General features: G+C 38.4%; 1 non-coding gene across 1 annotated transcript; it reads right to left on the bottom strand.

Annotated features, from left to right (window-relative positions):
- Positions 1–15147: 15147 nt before the first annotated feature.
- On the bottom strand, positions 15148–15310 carry LOC150008463 (U1 spliceosomal RNA). The gene has a single exon (XR_016511546.1). It is a non-coding gene; the product is annotated as a U1 spliceosomal RNA (small nuclear RNA).
- Between the last annotated feature and the right edge of the window lie 3051 nt (positions 15311–18361).

Below are 18361 nucleotides of genomic sequence, written 5' to 3'. Positions count from 1 at the left end.
AAGAAATCTCCCAAGGAGGACATTGTTTAAGTTATGTACCTCTCATCTTTTTTTATAATTTCTGATCTCCCAGACTTTTTCTATCATCCAACACCATGTTGCCATATAATTTTGTAACAGCTAGGTGATAGGTCTCTGAACTGAAGCTGATGTTGATAGGGATGAGCGGATTACTCTGACAGAAATGGAGACATCACTGGCCATAGCCAAACACCAAAGACAACCAGCACACTCATTAAATGGTGATCATGCTCTGTGTTTCACCCTGTTTCAGTCTGAACTGATGGGTTTCCATTACCTCTCTAGACTCTAAACTTGGGAATTCTGAACTTAACTCTGGAACTTCAAATTCCCTGTGTCCGTCCATTGCTGTGTTTACCCCAGAACCTATCCTCCATAGTTCTCACTCCAGACTTCAGAACTGATTTCCAGTTTTGATCTGCCCTGAGACAGGTTTTCAACAGGAAATCTTTTTTCTTGACACCCACAAACTTTAATGAGATAAGTTGTTCACAACTGTTCTAGGGAGACAACTGCCTTAAATGTAAAGAAATGAAAGGTGACAATTTGTTCCAGAATATTATGTATTAAAAAGAAAGCGTAAGGACTTTCTTGCATTTGGAGTGCAGTAAAAACGGAATGACAAACACTGCTATGGGAATGGAGATTGGTGCAGGTTTTCTGAAGGGCAATTTGGAAGAATATTTGAAGAAGCTTAAAATATGCTTATCTACAAATTCTCCTTCTAGAAATTTTATCCAAATAAAGTGAGAGGCACTAAGTACTTACTTAAAATTATTCCATTGTGAGTAATTAACATAACCCAAGTGCTCCAAGTGGGAATTAGATAAATATTAAGTCGAACCATCTGAAATTAGAAGTTGACAAGTGTTGACCTATGGAAACAGGTTTTTGTGTGGTTTAACCTAATAAATTGTGGAATGTAATCATGACAGACTTCTATGCAGGTATTGGAAATAATATTAAAGAACACCTAATGCTCATAAATAGAATGCTGTATAACAAAAGATACAAAAAACTATATACCATTAGATCTCCATTTTATTTTATTAAAATACAAGCTTGTGTGTATATGTAAAAATGTGATCAAAAAATGACTAGAAGCAAACATTCTTGTTAATAGTTCATTGAGTGATTGGATTATCAGTTTCTTTTGTTTTTGTTTTTTTACTTTTGTCTTTATACCTCTGTGTTTTTCCCCAAATTTGTGTGGTTATAATAATACTAGTATTCTGCATTTCCTAAAGTCTTATAGTAAGCATTTTCCATGTTATTGTATACTCTTCAAAATAATTTTAATGGATTCATAATAATATCTTCATTAGAATTTCATCAATTATTTAAATAGCTCTCAATGGTAGGCTTTTAGGCTGACTCACCTTTCCCTCCTTCCTTCCTTCCTTCTTTCCTTCCTTCCTTCCTTCCTTCCTTCCTTCCTTCCTTCCTTCCTTCCTTCCTTCCTTCCTTCTTTCCTTTCTTCAATCACATATAAATAATGCAAGACTCCCCTTCCCATATTTTGGATTATTTCCATAAAAAATATTCCTAGAAGTAAAGTCTCTGTTAGGCATGGGAGGGTGTGGGGAGAAAATTAACTGGAAGCTGAATGTTGCCCATGTACTTGTGGGGGCCCTTGCCCCTGAACCCTGTCAGCCCTCTGAAACACTGGGAAGACACTGTTCTAATACCATTTCTTGTTGTTAATGGAAACATCATTTCCCACAGTTTTGATTCCAAGGCAGCAGCATTTTAAAAGCTCAGCTCAGGTGGCATAGCTTAGCATTTGCTTTCCTGCTGAACCTAGGAGAAAAACTCTGAAGTCAGATAAAGACATTGATCTGCTGACACATGTCACTTTCTAGTTTTCATTATTCCCCTTTGTTCAGGTGACATTTGTATACCTTTGGCTGCCAGTGCTTGCTTGGCATAAACCTGAAGCCTGTGCTGAGGGATTCAGAGGAAGACTATGTAAATGCAGGACTCTCCAGAGCCCTTTCAGGGATGAGGAAGTTCATCTGCATGGTGGTGAGGCTCCATGTGATGAAAGAGGCTTCGTGTTCTCCACCCACTGGTAAAACATGGGTTGGAGGAATACTGTATCTTCCTTTACAAAACTTCAATGCCTGGACACATGACTATAAACTGGTCTCCCATCCAGTTTTTGTATGAGCACAGAAGGGTATAAGTGGTCAGAGGACACAGAAAGGCAGCAGCATCCCATGGTATGTATACCATCTCCATCCCTCATACCTGGATACCTCCATGTGAATGGGTATCTGCTGGGAAAGTTGGGGGTGTGGCAGCTTTCTTAGGGGACAGTAACAGCTGTCTGGCAAAGGCCAGGAGAAAGCAGCTACTGTCTGCTGGTTCATTCACAAGCATTTATTGAGCTAGTGCTATGTAACGGATGATAGGCTGGGCCTGAGCATAACAGCTGAATAAAACATGCTTCCTGCTTTCCAGGAGCTCACATGAATGATGGCTGGGCAAGTGAAGGGGTCACTGAAAGGTCAAGAGAGACAGTGACACGAGAAATGAAGAGCGTGTTGTGAAGGACACAGAGGAGAAGCATCAGGTCTGGAGAAGCTTTCAGAGATGTTTGGATTGGGTGTGAAGGGATGAATGGTGTGCTGTTGCCAGGAGGATGAAGGAGGGAAAGCTTTGATAGGGGGCAGCCAACACTGCAAGCCTGTAGGTGGGGAGGCTCCTCTCTGAGCGGTGAGCAAACACTTTTTCTGACCCACTGGTTGAGTCAGCTGCCTTTGCAACTGCTGACAGTGAGCTGTGGCTGCCCTGTTCACAGCCTCTGACAACAGGATAAGAGGCTACTTGCAAGAAATAGATGGTAAATGCCAGGGCCCAATAGCCAGCAATGTGCCTCTTCCTTCATCCAGATCTTTTCATTCTTTTTGACGTTTTTAAATGACAATGTTATGAGCTATTTCTAATTAAGAAAACAACTCATGCTTATTATTACAATTTCAAGCAATACATGAACATATAAGGAACAAAGTAAGTATCACCCTAAATCCTTCAGCCTAGAGATCACCACTGTTAATGTTTTGAAAATATCCTTCAACACACCCTTCCATATGACCAGGGCCTTAGCAGAAGCTGGTTTCTCTGCCTGAATTGCCACCCTGTTTCCCATACTAGGGACAGATTTCCATGTCAACAGATCTAATTCAACAGTATATGCAATGGAAGTATCTTTTCTCCTGTGTGGATAAATCACTGATTTTATTATTATTTTTAATTAGTGACTTATTCATAGATTTTTAGGTAGTTAAAATTTTTTTTCTCTTATAAACAATTCTGTAAGAAGCATCCTTTTATTTACAGGGAGGGAAAAAATAGGTTTACAGTTCATCTGGAAAAAGACATACAGGTTATGATTATTACAACAGCTCTATTAACTCAAAAGAATGTCACAGTGGCACAGTACACTTAGGTACAATCTCGTCAGTGCTCAAATCGCAAGCCTTCATTATTTACACATTCTTGTGGTCTATTTGCTAAACTCAAGCATACTTTGGCACAGAGTTCTCACTTTTTTTTGCCCACCCCTGTACATCTTGAACATGTGTCTTAGGATACATTACTAAATGTGGAATTACTAGACCAAATGATAAGCGCATTAAATTTCTGATATTGTTAACAAATACTACCTTTCTGAAAGTTTTTTTCAATAGTATGTAAAGTATCATTTTCACATATCCTATCAACATTAGGAAGCCTCAGTTTACAAAACTCTGACCATCTGATGAAATTTATTGTTTTCATTTACTTTTATTTGTTATTAGTTCTATCATTTTCATCTATTTATTCATCATGTGTATGTCTTCTTTTGTGGACATTCTATTCATATTCTTTGCTGATCCTTTTTTTCTATTGAAATACTGATTATTTTCACATTAATGGTTTGCAAGTGTTCTTTATATATTAAGGGCATTAACACTTTGCTATACCTAATGCAAATATTTTTCCATGTATCATTTGTCACTTTATTTATGTTTTCTTTTTGCCACATAAAGTTTAAAACTAACAAGATAGTCATATCTAATCACCTTTTCTTTTGTGGTTTTTTTATTTTTATGTTATTCTCTTCATTTACTTTCAAGCATATTATCTCACTGCTTATGCCTGACTGAATTCGAGGCTTGGATGAAAGCTAGATGGCTAAAGATTCATTCTAATAAGACAGAGACTGTGTTGGTAAAAGTGGGAAAACATGTAAAAAGTGTGTCTGAGATCATCTCTGTCCTCTTATTCAAAGGCATGACTTTGCCCTTTCCCCCATGGATCGTGGGGTCCCCATACTGTGGTTTCAAGAAAGTCTAAGGGCAGGATTCTGAAGATGGTCTGTCAGCAAGCTCAAAATGAGGAAAATAATCTCTTTTTTTAAGGCAAGGATCTTCTGCCAGTCCCAGTGTGGACAGGGCAGTACTAAGGATAAACTGAGCCCAAGTAGCAGGAGAGACTAAGACAAATTGATATAGAAGATAAAATCCATTCTGAAGAGCAAATGTGAAATAGCTACCATTTAAGTGTCTATTCTGTATCCCCCACATCTTACATGATAGATAACCCCATCCCATCTTACATATCTTAAAGACTAACCAGAAAACAAGGCTTATAGAATTCAAATTCTGAGCTGAGCTGAGTCCAAAGCTAATAACAACCACAAAAAGTTAGTACTGTATCACTTAGTACTCATCTTGACAGGCCTTGTGCTAAGTGCTTTACATATATTAGCTCTTTTACTATGATAGCAACCATTTGAGGTAAACATTTCTTTTTTAAAGATGAGGATATTAAAGCCCAGAGCAGCTAAGCAGCATGCCCAAGGTCACGTAACCAGTAAGCTGCAGAATCAGGAATTGAAACAAAACATTCTGAGTTTTGACACTTGTGCTTTCGTCTTCATCCAGATATTTCTTTTTAAATTTTATATTTAAAAGAATAACTTCAGTATTTATAATTATTAAATGCTCATGCTTATTAAAATTTCAAATACATCAAACAAATAACTATTTTCACCAGTCATGCTGCTTTCTCCCAATATATGTTGTGAAGCAGCGATCGTCCTAGGGAGAATTTAGCCCCCTATTCCCACCCTCCATGCTTTGAAGGTTATGCCTCTGTATGTTATCTTCATGAAAATATATTTTTTGGGGAACTACTAAATGGGCACAGGAATAATTCATATAATTACCAGGCAATCTTGGTGTTGTCAAGTGTGACCAAAGTACCTGGAAAAGTTAATAAGTGAGTAATTGTTTAATTACTTAACTGCTAATGATTTTCCAAGAATCGAATCACTTGGTTTTGCACCTGAACATTTTCTATTAAGTTGATTGGAAATAACCTGTGAGACAGCAGAGTTCTGAGCTCTAAAGCTCATTGCATTGGGGTCACCATTATTGATTCTACTGTATGGTTCCACTAAAACATCGATTAAGGTATTGACCAGTTATTTTAATGTGTCCTCTCTTTTAGTAGGCATGAGTAACACATTGGCTGTTAAAAACAAAATAAAACGAAACTGTGCTTTCCAAATCTTACTCCCCAACCTGGAGCCTTTTTCTATGATGAACTTATCTTTTCTTTTGATTGGTGACCTTACTACAAAGTGTTTTCCCGAAGGTTGGTCATCTCTTAAATTTGAGTATATAAGTAAAGAATGCCAGATTTCAGAAAATCTTTTGATGCATAGAGATCATTTGTATTTGGGCATTTTCCCCACCCCCTTTTCCCAAAACACACACACCCTTATATACAATACAACAAACCTCACAATTTCTTCTTCCCCTCAACTAATTGATTTTGGGTTATTCAGCAAGAATTGAGGTATGAATAATTCAATGAGAGTTATTCGAAAGAAATGAAAGTGAAAAAAATTTATTCCTGGATACAAAGAAAATGTTTCTTATTCTTACAGTAGAACCTTATAGCAGGGGTTGGAATTACCTTTAGAGTTGGTTAAAATACAGGTTCCTGGGTCCTAACTCTACAGATTCTGATTTGGTGGGTCTAGGGTGAGCCCCAAGAATTTCCATTTCTCACAAGTTCCCATGATTGTGGTGATTTTAAAACACAGTCACAAATTCTTCAACACTTCTCCTTTTCTTTGAGTTATCTTACACCTCTACTTCTCCATCACCTCCATATTTACTTAATAAGACCTTTAGGTTTAACCCTTTAAATGTTTCTCACACTTGCTGGCCGAATCCTACCCTCTTCATCTCTCATCTGGACTACTGTAATCATCTTTTTATTCTTTTCCATGTTTCTTAATACTGCCCTTGCCTTAATTCCATTTACCATTCTGTAGATGGTGTAATTATCTAATACTAAAATGAATTCCTTCTTATATTTCTTACGGATAAAGTTGTCATTCATCTTTTAAAACAAATGTCAGAAAGTATTTCCTCAAGGAAGGCTTCCTTGAAACCCTTGCTGGGCTATATGGTTCTCTTCTGTCTCGTATATCCCCCTGTGCATGTTTTTAATATAGTTTTCCATTTATGGAAATTGTGTGCAGTGGTTTCTTCCATTAGAATGTAAGTCCCTTCAGGCAGAAAACATGGCTTCCTCATTTTCCTACCCCAACCACCTAAAATAGGAACATAACATTTGTTTAATAAGTGTCAGGCTACACTAAGCATTAACATTGGTTAGATAAGCTGAATTGTGCACCTCTCTCCCACAATGTATATGTTGAAGTCACAACTCCCAGTACCTCAGCATGTGGTTATATTTGGAGGGTCTTTAAAGAGGTAATTAAGTGAAATTGAGGCTATTAGGGTGGTCCCTAATGGAATACGACTGGTGTTCTTATAAGAAGAGGAGATTAAGACACAGGTACAAGGAGGGATAACATATATAAAGTAAAGATATAAATCTCAGAAGAAACCAATTCTGCCAACACCTTTATCCCAAACTTCTAGCCTTTAGGAATGTAAGAAAATAAATTTACGTTGTTTAAGTCATGTGATCTGTGGTCCTCTGTTAGGGCAGCCCTAGTAAATGAATACAAGCACCTATTATGTATTGGGTGTTATTTCAGGTCTTGGGGAGGTTTGGATGAATCCCACATACAGGGATCTTGCCCTCATGGAGCTTGCAGTCCACTAAGTGAATCTTAGATGTGAATGATTCTTTAATTCAACACAATAAATAGGCTCTGCGGGCACAGCCAGGGGTACACACAAGGATGAAGCATAAATGCCTTGACAATGATTCACATGCATAGTAAAATGAAGAGACAATTCAAGACCAACTTAGCCTGAGGACAGAAAAGTTCTCAGGAATGACAATATGGGGAGAGATTGTTTAGGACAAAGTACATGGAGAGTTTATTGATTCAAAGACTTCAAGGAAGCAGAACTTCAGATAGTAAGGATTTATGCTCAGGGAAAAGAGAAACAGGAGCAAAGATCAACAGCAGTTAGCCTGATGCTTTCAGGCAGTGGAGTTGGGATCATAGCAAAATAATCTGTCAGAGAATAATGAGAGTTATTGTCACTATGTATATTTTTCTATGTACCAAGCACTGTGCAAAAGGCTTTGTAAACATTACCTCATTTACTCTTTGAGGCAAAGCTACAGTAGATATTCTTTTCTTTTTTTTTTTACAGTATATTTTATTGATTATGTTGTTACAGTAGTCCCAATTTTACCCCCCTTTGGTCCCCTCTGCCCAGTACCCACCCCCAGCATTCCCACCCTCCTTAGTTCATGTCCATGGGTCATGCATATAAGTTCTTTGGCTTCACCCTTTCCTATATTATTAACTTTCCCCCTGTCTATTGTGTACCAACCAATTATGCTTCTTAATTCCTGTATCATTTCCCCATTTCTCCCCCTGCCCCCTCCCAGCTGATAACCCTCCAAATGATCCCCATACCTATGATTCTGTTTGCTTAGTTGGATTTTGTTTTTATTTTTTAGATTCAGTTGTTGATAGTTGTGAGTTTGTTGTCATTTTAATGCTCATAATTTTGATCTTCTTTTTCTTATGTAAGTCCCTTTAACATTTGATACAATAATGGCTTGGTGATAATGAAATATTTTAGCTTTACCTTGTCTGGGAAGCACTTCATCTGCCTTTCCATTCTAAACGATAGCTTTGCTGCATACAGTAATCTTGGTTGTAGGTCCTTGCTTTTCATCACATTGAGTACTTCTTACCAGTCCCTTCTTGCCTGCAAAGTTTCTTTTGAGAAATAAGTTGATAGTCTTATAGGCACCCTTTGTAGGTAACTCTCAGCTTTTCTATTGCTGCTTTTAAGATTCTCTCTTTTTCTTTAATCTTTGGCATTTTAATGATGATGTGTCTTGGTGTGGTCCTCTTTGGGTCTAGCTTGTTTGGGACTCTCTGTGCTTCCTGGACTTGTATGTCTATTTCCTTTGCCAAATTTGGGAAGTTTTTCTTCATTATTTTTCCACATATGCTTTCAATTTCTTGCTCTTCCTCTTCTCCTTCTGGCACCCCCATGATTCAGATGTTGGCACGTTTAAAGTTGTCCCAGATGTTCCTAAGCCTCTCCTCATTTTTTTCCATTTTTGTTTTCTCATTCTGTACTAGTTGACTGTATTTCTTCCTTATGTTCCAAGTCGCTGATTTGAACCTCGGTTTCCTTCTGTTCATTACTGGGTTTGTGTGGATTTTCCTCCATTTCACTTAGCATAGCCTTCACTTTTTCTCTTATGCATTTGCTGTACTCAAGCATATCTATCAAGTCTGTGAGCATCTTTATCACCAGTGTTTTGAATTCTGCATCTGTTAGGTTGTCTATCTCCTCGTTTGTTAGGTTGGCTATCTCCTTGTCGCTTAGTTCTCCCACTGGAACCTTGATCCATTCTCCCTTTGGGGCCATACTTCTCTGTCTCCTCATCTTGACAGGCCCCTGTGTTTGTTTGCCTCTGTGTCTTAGGTAGAGCTGTCACTCCTGTTATGTTTAAGGGGCACAGGCTTAGGTATTCATCAGCACAGGGCGACCAGATTCACCACATTGTGGCATTGTACATGGGGGAGGGGTCAGAGAGGGAACAATCCCACTTGCTCAGCAATTGCCCCTTTTTCAGGCACTTCTCCCACTTTTGTATTGGACTGGTGCCTTTCTAGCTGTTGTCCTGGTCATTGTTCCAAGAGTGGGTGGATCTGTGGACATTCTAGGACCATGGGGGCCCTTTAAACAGCAGACTCTGCTGAGAGACTGGCAGTTTCTTCCTCTGCCCCAATTCCCACTGGTTTACACAGTCAAAATCAATGAGGCTTGATATTCCCTGGTGCTGGGATCATGAGCTGCGCGGTCTGGTCAGGAGCTCAGGTGCCCCTCTGCACTTTTTAAAATATGTGACTGCTCTTTCTGCTGACCTGCCGCTGCTGCCACTGCTGTCACCACACCACATCCTCTTGGTCCCAGCTCTGCCCCTCCTACCTGTCTTGATGAGTATTTCTTCTTTATATCTTTGTTTGTTGGACTTCCATGGAGCTCAATTTTCTGGAACTTCTGGTTGTCTCTAGTTTTGAGGTAGCTGTATCCCTTCTTAGTTGTGGAGGGAGACCCGGCATGTCTGTCTAGGACTCCATCTTGGCTGGAAGTCCCTCTTATTTCCTTTTTTACAAGTTAAATCCCAGCACTCAAAGTAGTAAGTAATTGTCTATAGCTTTCATGGGTCATTTGTTAAAAGAGTAAATGAAAGAAGAGATAATACCTACCTTATAATTAGCAAGAAAACAATGTGAGGTCTTTTGGTAGAAGAAGTTATGAAAATAATTGAAAGCTTGATTTGGTGGTCATTTGTAGGGTGATATAGATCAGTGATTCTCAAACTTGGCTGCACATTAGAACCATCTGGAGAGTTTGGAAAGATCTTGATGCCTAGATGTACCAAAATATATAAGATCTTTACCAGAAATTTCTGTTCTCTCAAATCCTTCCTCCATGTTTTCTCTCTCATACACACACCCCCAAACCTCAGTTCCCTCTACCTCTTCTATTTCCATTGCAGTTATTATTTTATTTTGCCTATTTTTCTATATCAGACTACTTTAAAAAATGTGGTACCCAATATGAACTTCCCTCTTGTAACAAATCTACAAGTACTGACTATTGCCCATCTCTTCATTAGTATTTTCAGATTTAGAAAAATAAAGTTATAGACTCTTTTTAAAATTTCTCACAGTTTATAAGTAAATGTGGAGACTATCTATCCATCCATCCATCCATCCATCTATCCATCCATTCATTTAACTTTGGCACTTGTAGGGCAGGGTAGCTAGCTCTGGTATATGAGTATATTGTGAGTTAATCCTTTCCTCTTAATTTACTGACATCTCTGTATGGTTATTTAATCTTGTTTATCTCCCATTAACTTCTTTTTGTTTGTCTATTTTTGCTTCTTTTACCCACTGAGTACTCTAAATGTTAAGACCCATACCTGTTTTACTTACCCTGAACATCAACTAGCACAAAGCAGCTTCAAAGGTAGTAATATTTTTTCCAAGAAAGATGTCGAACAGCTCTTTCTAAAAGAAAAAGGCTAAGGGCCTCCATAACTCAGCAGAGCATATTAGCTCTCATTTCAGTGTGAATTTTAAATTAAGATGGAAAACACACCTGGCAGGGTGAGAACTATATGTTTTCTTCTGCCCACTGATGCTGGACCTGACTACGTGCTCTGTAGTTTTGGGAGGGGAATGGGTACAGGATAGTCTTGGAGAGCCTTTTGATCTGGGTTGCAGCACAATGATTCCGTCTAAATGATTCATCTTCACTCCATTTCTATTTCTTCCAGGCAACACAATCAATCCTCTTAAACAGTGGTTCTCAGATCATTACCCCAGGAGTTGATAAGGCTGAAAACATAAATAGGGTCAAGGAAAGTTTAGATAAATTAATGAAAGGCAAGCTCATTGACTTGTGTTTTTGAAGGGAAAGGGACCCAAAGGATGTGAGTATCCCTATCTCTGAGATCATCACCCAGAGTAGTCTTCTCTTAACCAATATCTGCTCAGCCCTCTTATCAGACATGGCCAAAATGCATTTCTTAGATGTTCCAGGAATCCAGATGAACAGTGAGGTCCCTGATTCTACATATATCTGGGACAATTTCTGCTGGAGATACTTATGTGTGAGTAAATGATGTTACCTTTACGTCATCACAAATTCCTAACAAGAAATGGAAGTTTCAGAAAATCCTGGATGTGTCTCATATGCCAATAGCCCTGAAATATATATATATATATATATATATATATATATATATATATATTTTTTTTTTTTTTTTTTAAATTTTGTCTTTGGCTTAAGACAACAGAAGTTTAACCTCTCAAGTCTTGTAGGCCAGAAGTCTGAAATCAGCCTCCTTGGACAGGGCCACAGTCCCTCAGGAGGCACAAGGGCAGAATCTGCCCCTTGTTTCTTCCAGCTTCTGGTAGCTACTAGCATTCCTCAGCTACATCACTCCAACTGCTCCTGCCTGTACACATCCTCCTCCTCCATGTGTCTTATTTCCCTCTGCCTCTCTCTTTTAACATTTGTGATGGCATTTGGGATCCACTTAGATAATTCAGAATAATATTCTCATCTCCAGACTCTTAACTTAATCACACCTGCAGAAACTTTGTTACCCAAGGTAACATTCACAGGTTCCAGGGATTAGGACTGGGTATCTTAACCCGGGTATTATGATAGAAATTTATTTCTCTCATAACAGAAATCTGGTTGTATGTCAGCAGAGTGATCATTCTTATGTAATTGGCCAAATACATTATAAGTTAATATTAAATCAGAGTTGTACTAATGCCCAATAAACTGCTGAGCAAGGAATCTGTGGTTGATTCTTTTAAGACCAATAAGAAAACCACACAAAAATCCTAAGAGAATATTCTAAAGAAGATCCTAAGTTTCTATCCCTACAACACCCATGCAAAGGAGTTCTTTCTTTAACAAGACTGGAAACAGTTTGCTATGAAATCATTTCAATACTGCCTTTCTGGTAAACTGGAGAAGACAACTTAGATTTTCTTTTTAAAAGTGTTGACTTTAGGCCTCATTATTTTACTTTTCAGAAATGTTCCCGACATTGCAAATAACTTATGTAGAGTGACGGATGACAGGTCAATAAGCTGCCAAATCAAGAATGAGAAGACTGGGGAACGTTTCTACTGGAAAATTCCATTTACCTGAGCAGCCAGAGTCCAGGGGAAGCTGACAGTTAGGACAGGCCACATACAGTGTTTTCCTTGTGCCTTTAATAATGTGGCAACAGGAAGAACAAACTAAAGAAACCCAACCAAAAACAGATAATAACAACTTCCTGTTGCTTAAGAAAAAAATGACTACAACAAACTATGGGAAGCTCCGGTAGGAACAATAAACAAAAGAGAGGAAATAACGCCTTTGACTCTTGGGGTTCCAAACGGCAATAATCACTTGCCAAGGATAATTGTATGACCACTGACCACAAACCATTTCCTTGGCCATCCAACAATGAGAACTGAAGAACATAAGGGGACCAGGGACTCTTCTTGTGTGAAAGGTGGGGTTGCAACACTCAGGGGCTAATGAGGCCTGAGCTCCATCGCTAAGCTGAAAAGCATGACTTTCTTTTTTTAGGAACTGAATTGTCAAATGGCTGGAGGGGCACAGGGCATGTCTTTTTAGGAGGAAGCACTCATAATCCTGGATTTAGTTAAGCAGAGAACAGTTCTTAATATTCTCTGAAATTAGAAAAACAAAATGCTAATTCTTTCTTTAAGAAAATCAACTTAAAACCAGGAATGGCAAATATCATTAGAATATCCAATTTATTGGTCATGAATGCTAATATGATTGAACAGATGCAGATAGACTGCAAAATTATACATTTCCTCTAAGTTTTCATGGCCTGGTTCATTGTTTTATTTGAGTGAGTCAGGGTGCTGTATGAGTTTCTTCATCCTAAGCCCTCCTAAAACAGGGGTGTGCCCCCGTAGCAGGCAAGGCCTGTTGCAGCATTAAAACGAGTTACTAGCTGTTCTTCCTGCCAAATATGAGATGATTTTTCCACAGATGTGGGATAAGCAATGATAAAACTGCCCAGTCTGAGCCTTTTATTGTAAATAAAAAGTGAAAACTACTTCATCATGAGGTAACACAGCATCTTAATAGTGGATTCAGACAATTTTTATAAAAAGACGCTATAACATAATGGAAAAGAGAACATTTGGTGCCATAGCTGATTATTATGGTCCAGAGGGAGAAGTAGTAAATAGGCTGAAAGATGCCAAGTGTAAAAGTTAGGGATGATACTTATTCTTTTGAATTATTTTTACTTATAAGGCTTTTTCCTTTGAGTTTTGTAAAGCTCACAATACCAATTTAAACTCCAGACATTGAAGCAAAATTGTGTGAAGTTCAGCTTTACTAAAACTCTCCATTTACTCTTATATGTGCTAGGAAGGGATGGAGTGAAAAATGGAGATTGCTTATGGTTAGATCCCAAGTTCAGTGAGGTGTTTACTTTAATTCAACTAAAGTACAACCTCATATGAAGTTCCCTGATTCATTTTTGTTTTTCAAAGCTTTCTTGAGGTTGTCATACAATAACTTCACATAATACAATTTTGATACATTTTGATATTTTTATACACCCATGAAACTTTCATCGTAATCAAAGGAGTGAATAGAGCCATCACTCTTAAAAGTTTGGGTCCCTTCAAATCCTTTTCCTCTCTCCTCCCCACTCTACCATCCATCCCCAAGCAACCACTAATCTGTCCTCATAGATTAGTTTGCATTTTCTAGAATTTTATATAAATGGAGTCATGCTATATATATTTCATTTTGCCTGGCTTATTTCCCTCAGTGTAACAGTTTTGAAATTTACCCATATTTTTATGTGTATTAATAGTTCATTTCTTTCTATTCCAAATAGTATTATATGATTTGAATATACCAAAATTTGTTCATCTATTCAGCTTTTGATAGTTATTTGTGTTACTTTCAGTCTGGGGGAATTATAATTAAGTAATTTAAGGATGTTCGTGTAAAAGTCATTGTACAGACATAGTTTTTTACCCCCATGGGCACATGCCTGAATGCAATGGCTGGATTGTATAGTTGGGTTATGTTTAATTTTCAGATTTTTATGTTACATTTTGCATTCATTGAGTTCAGAATATTTAAAAATTCCCCATGAGACTTCTTTGACTTATGGGTTATTTAGAAGTATGTTGTTTAATTTCCAAATATTTGTGTATTTTTCAGATATTCTTTCTTTGATTTCTAGTTTAATGTCACAGTGTTTAAAGAATATATGTTGTACAACTTCTATCCTAAATTTGTTAAAATTTATTTTATGTCATAGCATATGGTCTATCTTGATGAACAGTCCATGTGTACTTGAGCATTTTGCTGTTTCTATATGGAGTCGTCGTCGGCAGCCGTCCGTCTCGAGAGACGATGGTGTAGCTTCTTAAGAGTCTATCTGCACCACCGAGAATGGCTGTGCAGTCCAACTCGGGAGTGACACGGTATCTGTCTCCTCCCGTGTTGAATCGACATCTTGTGATGACGCTGGAGTGTCCTCTCCAGTGAAGCTGAAGCTACAGAGCCTGGGCAGGGTGATATGGAGGGTCTGCTGTTGCCCATGCAGCAGACCCCCCTCTCTTCGCAGCTGAAGGGTCCAAGGGAAAGACGGAGTCAATACAGCTTGGCTTCAGGTGCGCCGCAGGAGTTGCCGGTGTTGACTACAACGTCGAACCGCCTTAGGGACTCCGGCTCCGGATTTTCTGTCGGGGTTTACTCCCTTAGTCTTTCCCCTGAAGAGGTATGCCGCAAGGCAGCGGAGGTTTTTTGGAGTCAGAGTTTTCCTTCTCTGATGTGCCCTGACTGGAAGATATGGAGTGACCTGTGAATATCAGTTAGGTCAAGTTGGTTGGATGTTTTGCTAGGCTGTTCTATGGTCTTAATTATTTTCTGTACACTTCTATCAATTACTGAAAGATAAGTGTTGAAACGTCAAAGAAAATTTTAGATTTGTCTATTTATTTAAAAAATATTTTAAAATTCTGTTGTTAGGTAGATACATATTTAAAATTATTATTTTTCTTTTTCCTCTTTTTATTTTTTACCAGGAAGAGCACCAATGCAGTCCCCACTACCACAAATTATGCAGTCTAGTTTCCTGTATTTGGGGAAATCTCAGGCGTCAGCACATCCAAAGTGCAATGAATAAGTCTCGCCCTGGGAAAACCATATTTGTGATCATAGCATCTCCCCTTCCAGGTAAGTATAGAATTTTATGTTTTTGTGGGAAATTAGCTCCATTCTCATTATATATTGTCACACTTTTTCCTTTCTAATGTTTTTCATTCTTAAGTTTATTTTTCTTAATATAATTGGGTCTTTTTTTGATTTTTATCTAACCAAATAATCTTTGTCTTTCCACTAATGTGCTTAGGTAGTTTACATTTAATGTAATTACTGATATGGTTAGTTTTAAACATAGTATCTTGCTAAATGTTTCCTATTTGTACCATTTCTTCTTCTCTTTTTCTTCTTTTGATTGACTTTTTTTTAAGTATATTTTATTGATTATATTGTTACAATAGTTCCAATTTTTCCCCTTTGCTCCCCTCCACCCAGCACCCCCCTTCCCCAACAATCCCCTCTCCAAGTCCATGCCCATGGGTCGTACATACAAGCTCTCCTGCCTCACCCTTTCATATATTCTTCTTCTTCTTTTTTAAAAATAATTAATTAATTAGTTAAATATTTTAACAATAAAAAATAACAATCCCTCCCTCTCAGACTTAAGACCCTTTACAATCTTATAAAGGACAGTGGACAAAGGTCTCGAGCTCCTCTAGCTGCTTCAAACTGGGCATGGTCGTCGTCCTACCTACCCGTGGGTCAAGAAATCCCTAATAAGAGTGGGGGTGTGGAGGGGAGGGTGGCCTTCCCACAAGGGGAAGGATCGTGCAGACTCCAGGTTGGTTGGCTGTCTCTGGAAATCGGCATTCTTGGTTTAACAGGCTGGCATCCTTGTTGTATTCTGGGGGCAACAGGGTTAAAGGACATCATTCAATCCGTAACCACTAGATGACAAAAGACAGGTATTAATTTTTCAATGTCCCACATTAGGGAAAATAAAGGCTTCTTTGGAGGAAGGTGTGCCAAGTACATCTCACCTGTCCAAAACCCTTTTGCCCATTATACTTAGTTTGGACTGAGGGAAATATTTTAGGTTTCCGCCCTCTCAGGCCTCTGGGCTCTTTCTGTCCAAGCCATTAGGATAGAAAAGAGAAACCAGTTTTAAAGTGAAGCCCACAGACCACCCCGTTCTTCACCAACCCAGCCACTTAGTTCAGCCAAACCATTGAGTCTCAGGAGGCAGCAGTGCAGACAGGATTAAGTGAGGCCTATACGTACAGACAATCACTCAGGTAATGAGATCGTAGGCTTATGCCCTTTGAAAACAGAAAACACATGTTAATTTATGTAACATAACCCACACACAAGTTTATAGATCTGTAGGACTGTCTTATCGGAAAGACATCCAGTTGCAAGGCATTTGACATTCTTCTTGCCTGTAAATTAAACATCTTTGATAATGCCACAGACATAGTTTAACTTTCAAATGAAAACAAATTTTAAATGAAAAGAAACTTTAAAGACGGTTAGTTGCACTACTTTATAGTCTACCACTGGGCATTGTGATCTTCTTTGAATCGTGATTTTTCTCCCTAAGATTACCCTCCTTGTCATTAAAGGGACTGCATTAAGTCCATTTTTAATTTATCCTGTTCATTTGCATAAACACAACAAGAGCAGCAAATGATCACTTATGATCTTTAGTTCTGCTTTGCTGGAACTTACGCAAGGAACATTTAGGGTGACCTTCAGTCTGCCTTTCAGGGCACAGAAGTTGAGCCACATACCTGGCATTCAGCCTTGCCTGTAAACACCTGTCTTTTCCAGGTCCTCCTGGTTTTCCATTGTGCCTTAAGGTCCCTTCTAGCCATCTTTCAGGAAAACAACCTTCATTCCTTCCCTGGAAAGATTGCTATGGACCACTCATTCATCCAAGGTACCAGGCCTTTTATCTCGTGGACTTTTATTACCTTTGAAAGTCAGTCCCAGTTGCTCAGGGCTTTTTGGTAACAACCAAAGCCCAAGCATGTCTCCTTTAGGCATGACATTCCATTCAAAGTCTTAGTTAAAAAAGAAAAAAAAAACAAACCTCTATTAACAAATGGTCTTATTAGTTTTATGCAAAGAAAGTTAGGTCATTACTTACTTCTTTAGAATGCCAAATTCTGGAGGGATCAGATAGGGAGAAAAATATACAGTGTGAAGGAAAATCCTTGTCCTTCTAATATTCACTGAACTTGTATTTCTATTCTTTATATTTTTATTTTTTTCCCCCCACTAAAAATTTTTCTGTTTGTTTGTTTTTCCATTACAGTTGTCTCACTTCTTTCCCCCTCTTGCTTCCCTGCACCCTGCCCCCCCTTCTCCCACATTCAGTCCCCACCCAGTTGTCCATGTCCATGGGTCATTTATGCATGTTCTTTGACTAGACCCTTCCCCTTCTTACCACTTCTCTCCTTCCCATATCCCCCTTTGTTACTGTTAGTTTATTCCTTGTTTACATACCTCTGGTTCAATTTTGTTCATTTGTTTGTGTTGTTCATTAGTTTCCTGTAACAGGTGATAGCATAAGGTAATTTTCTTTTGTTGCCTGGCTTATTTTGCTAAGCATAATTCTCTCTAGTTCCAATCATGTTGTTGCAAATGGTAGAAGTTCCTTCTTTCAGTACTTATTCATTGTCATTTTCCCCCTTTGTACTCATGTTCCTCTCTGTCTCTCTCTGTTTCTTCATCTTCTTAAAGCAGACCCTTCAGCATCTCTTGCAATGCTGGTTTGCTGGAGATGTATTCTTTTAGCCTTCTTTTGTCTTGGAAACTCCTTATTTCACCTTCCATTTTGAATGAGAGCCTTGCTGGATAGAGTATTCTTGGTTGTAGGCCTTTGTTTTTCATTGCTTGGAATATTTTTTGCCATTCCCTTCTGGCTTGTAGTGTTTCTGCTGAGAGATCTGATGATAGCCTTATTGGAGCTCCCTTGTATGTTATTAGTTGTTTCTCTCTTGCTGCTTTTAGGATTCTCTCTTTGCCTTTGACTGCTGGCATTTTAATTATGATGTGTCTTGAAGTGGGCCTGTTGGGGTTCATCTTCATTGGGACCCTCTGTGCTTCCTGGACTTGCATGATTCTTTCTCTCCTCATGTTAGGAAAGTTTTCTGTCATTAGTTTTTCAAAGAGGTTTTCTATTCCTTGCT

The sequence above is a fragment of the Furipterus horrens genome, unplaced genomic scaffold (genome assembly GCF_987537825.1).
Source record: "Furipterus horrens unplaced genomic scaffold, mFurHor1.1.pri manual_scaffold_5, whole genome shotgun sequence".
NCBI lineage: Eukaryota > Metazoa > Chordata > Mammalia > Chiroptera > Furipteridae > Furipterus > Furipterus horrens.
Note: the sequence above shows the minus strand (reverse complement) of the source record. Positions and strands in the feature narration are given on the sequence as shown.